The sequence below is a fragment of the Phocoena phocoena genome, chromosome 2 (genome assembly GCF_963924675.1).
Source record: "Phocoena phocoena chromosome 2, mPhoPho1.1, whole genome shotgun sequence".
NCBI classification, from domain to species: Eukaryota; Metazoa; Chordata; class Mammalia; order Artiodactyla; family Phocoenidae; genus Phocoena; species Phocoena phocoena.
In genome coordinates this window covers 109492317-109496240 of record NC_089220.1, presented here as the reverse complement: position 1 = coordinate 109496240, position 3924 = coordinate 109492317, and the positions used below count along the sequence as shown (strand labels likewise).

The window sequence follows — 3924 nt, the reverse complement described above, 5'->3', positions numbered from 1 at the left end:
TCTGGCGTGACAGCCGATGTGGTTTCCTGAACGTCCTCCGGCATTCCAAACTGCTGTGGAGCACCTACTAGGTGCCATGCATCATGCCGACTATCTGATACAACAAGCCTAGGATGTTAGCACGCTGGTATCACATGCCTATTTTTCAAACAAGGAAACTGAGAGCCATAAAGACACAGGCATCACCCCATACCGCACAAATGGCCAAAACATCGCTCATCCTTTGTGTATAAAGGGGCTACCATGTGCAGAGATGGCAATGCAAAGATGGAGATGATAAAGCCTTTTTCAGAGAAGGGCTCAAAAGTTTCATAGATGTAAACCAATTGATGTTTTTCAAGGTATCTCTGCATCTACTACCAAAGCTTTCTTATTAAACCGTGTGAAGGAGGAGGGACAAGGATGATTGACAGACCTGACAACAGAGGTGGGGGAGGGGAGGGATGGGTGGCAGAAAGAGCCCTGGGTGACAAGTCTCGGTCCAGCGTGACCCAGGGGAAGTCACTTCAGTCCCTTTGGGTCTAGGTTTCTGAAGAATATGCTGTCCATGAGCGCACAACCTCCTTTTGTAAGCGCTGTTTGCTACACACCGTTGTCATCACGCCACTGGCTTCCTACTGCAGCCTCTGCCACTCTCTGTCTGTAGGCCTCCTGGGGTTGCAGGCAGATGCTGTGCCTACAGGTGGGGCAGGCCAGAAGTGCCGCGAGTTCAGGCCCCCAGGAGCAGCCCTCGACAAAAGACAGACAGGAGTTGGGGGGCGAACACCCGGCTTCCTGTCCCCTCGAACAGGACAACTCTGAAGGGGTGCGTTACACGGAGCCCCGGTCACCTGCAGGGTCCTCTGCACATCAGGCACCCTGTGTTGTCTCCTTTCCTTCCCCCTCTCACATCCCCACTGGCGCTTCCTGAGATCACCTCCCAAATAAACTACTAGCGCTCAAATCTGGTTTCGGGCTCCGTTTCCTGGGGGGAGCCAAACTGAAATACCTTCCTTGTCTGTAAAGGAGGAATCCAGGCCAGAAGGGGCTTTAGCCATCATCTGTGACAACCCCCTTGCTGTACATAGTGACTGAGGCCTGAAAAGGAGGAGCTGCCACGTCACTAGCTGTGACCTTCCCTGTCTCTTCCCCAGGTCTCAGGAGGTAAGGCCCAGGGTACGGGGGCAGTCGGGCACCGATGTCGGGGTGCCCCTGGGTTATGAATCCCCTGTTGACCCCTACCCACAGCCTAAGTGGCCCCTCGGGATGCCCTGAGGACAGGGGCCCTGTGGAGGGAACTGCAGAGGGGAGTGGGCAGCAGAAGGCCTGGGGGCCTCGGCCCCCTTCCTCGGCACCTTCACCCGGCAGCCGCCCATCTCCCCAGGCCCCACTCCTCCACTCTGCCTCATACGCGTAGGTGAAACCACACGAAACGCCCTCTGCTCTCCGGCCTCGAGCCCCCAAACGTGCTGCTCCCTCTAGCTAGACAGTGCTTCGGGGCCCCCCATCCCAGGCCAACTCCTCCTCTGCCTTCCAAGGGGCTCAGGCTTCTCCAGCTCCGCGTAGCCTTCCCTGACATCTGCCACGCTCTCACCATCAGCAGTCACCCACTCCCCCTGCCCCTCCATGGGGTCTGGAAGACCCTCCAGCACTGCACCCAGCGAGTCGTCCCAGGGGAACCACTGTGATGAGTCTGTACTATGTCTTCCCATTAGCTCTCCAAGGGCCAGACTCGGGCTCAGGGACATTTCTCTTTGTTTGTTTGTTTAAGAAAAGTTTTACTAATGTGTTAACATTTCAGCAAAGTTATTGCAACGGGTTTAAAAGGCAGACAGACACCCTATTATAGGCTATAAAGTAACAAGTTTCATACAATTGAAATATTACATAGAGCTATGGGATTTACTGAATAACTAACAGACCCATAAAAGAAATTAAATCTGAAAGGTTAAATCCAGCATTAGCACCTACAATATCTCGGACAGTAAAACTTTTAACCGTTTCATTCTCTCCTAGTACATGTCCTAACTTTCTCCCAAATACAGGGCTCTCAAACCCTAAAGATGAAGGGCACAGGAAGTCCCAATACTAAGAACACACAGACAAAAAGAAGAACTAGAAACAGTGACCCAGGCTTGAGAGCTTTAGTTGGAAACCACTTAACTTACTGAACTTGAACCAATCATAGTATTTCTGCGCACTGAATACCGTATATGAGGAAAGTCTAGGAGTCATACGGTTTGCCAGTAGGGATAGTTAAAAATCAGCAATATATAGTATTATTCCTATCAAATTTTTTTCTCTTAAGTTATATTTATAACAAAACGATAATTAAAATATTTATTAACACTTGCTCATTCAGGGACATTTGTGTTTGATGGTTTAGCATCCACTTTATGGTGCTTACTTATTTTTATAAGGAACAAGCAACACATACCACATCTTCCCAATGTTCAAGGTAATGCAGTTAATAACAGAATTCTCAAAAAAAAAAAAAACCCCAAAAAACAAAAACCTGGAAATTGCATTAAATACTGCTTTAATCAGGAATTGCTATAATAAAACAAGTAACATTATACATTATTTTTCCAATGAGCTTCAGTTTGAGAATCTGAACAGCAGAACTTGATCTTTAAGCTTTGAGTCATGGCAAAACTGGTAATTCTCTGAAATCTGGGAGATGCATTAGCAAAACCAGACACAGCCCACCCCTCACCAAAATCCTGGAGAAAAGCGTTTTATGGATCTGGGGGAGTAAGACCCGAGCACTGGCTAGTTTACGACTTGCTGAAGCCCAGGGAATGACGAGAGCCACTGGCACTGCTGGCAGGTAAGAAATAAACTGTGTTGGGCTGACCAACTGCATATTTTATTAATGGCTTTGAATTAAAAAAGTGAAATGCTTCACTGCGTCTTGTCAAAAACTAATCAAAAGATTACAGAGTCCTCCACCATTTGGAGACACAAAGTGGATGCTGAGCGACTAGCAGTGGAATTCTAGAAAGTCAGTCCTTGGAGCGAATGGCACCGTGGCTCTGGCAGCAGATACGAAGGAATGATGCTCTGGAGAGGAGGTGGGGGGCACTGTTGGTCGGCCGGTGCACAGATGAGGGTCCCAGCTGGAGGTGGGCCTTTAATTCTATGGTTTATCTCCCACTGCTCATGCCTCTGTCTTCATAAATAGTGATTTCAATAACTCGAAGTCCTCTCTCGATGGGATCTGTCAGGAGGAGGCCTTGGGGAGCATAGATCTTCTCGTTCTGCCCTTGAATGTATTTGGAGACTTTCTTCAGAACCTTCTCGTAGTGAGTTTCCATGCACAGGAAGTTGGTGTACGCTGTTAGACGAGCCAGGCAGCCTTCAAGATAGGACTGGCCCCCGAGCTTCTCTGCTTCAGCATAAAGGTTATTTAGAGTTCCAACTGTTTCTTCAAATTGTTGCCTGTCAATCCGGTTCTCCAGCTCCGCGGGGAACTTGGTCTGGAACTGGCAGCGGGTGCCACTGCTGTCGTCTCGCTGAATAAAAACCTTCCCGGACACTGGCATCTGCTGCGGCCTCATGGCGAGGACAGGACGGGCCGCGCCCCCGCTGCCCTCCAGCGGCTGTCGCACCGCCTTCAGGGACATTTTTATCCTCAGATGCTGGCTCTTACAGCTCTAGAAATGTTTGCTGAGTGAGGAAGTGTAGGAAAATCATTCAAAACTTGTGGAGACCCCAGAATCGTGGTCCTTTCCCCATCTTTGTTGTCTTTTTCCTTGGTTGGTCATGGAAACAACGGAGCCAAGGAGAAGCTGTTACAGAGCAGTGAGAAGGCTGCTGGTGGGGCAGGCGAGCAGCAGGCCAGCCGGGCTCGGTGGGAGAAGGGAGCCGGAGGGGCTGGGCAGGCAGCGGGTACTGGGCTTCACCTGCAGGAAGCCTGATGGGGAGACCAAGGCCAGGGATCTG

General features: G+C 49.9%; 1 pseudogene; it reads right to left on the bottom strand.

The window, feature by feature from the left end:
* Positions 1-3125: 3125 nt before the first annotated feature.
* LOC136119286 (golgin subfamily A member 7 pseudogene) lies at positions 3126-3539 on the bottom strand (annotated as a pseudogene).
* Positions 3540-3924: the final 385 nt, after the last annotated feature.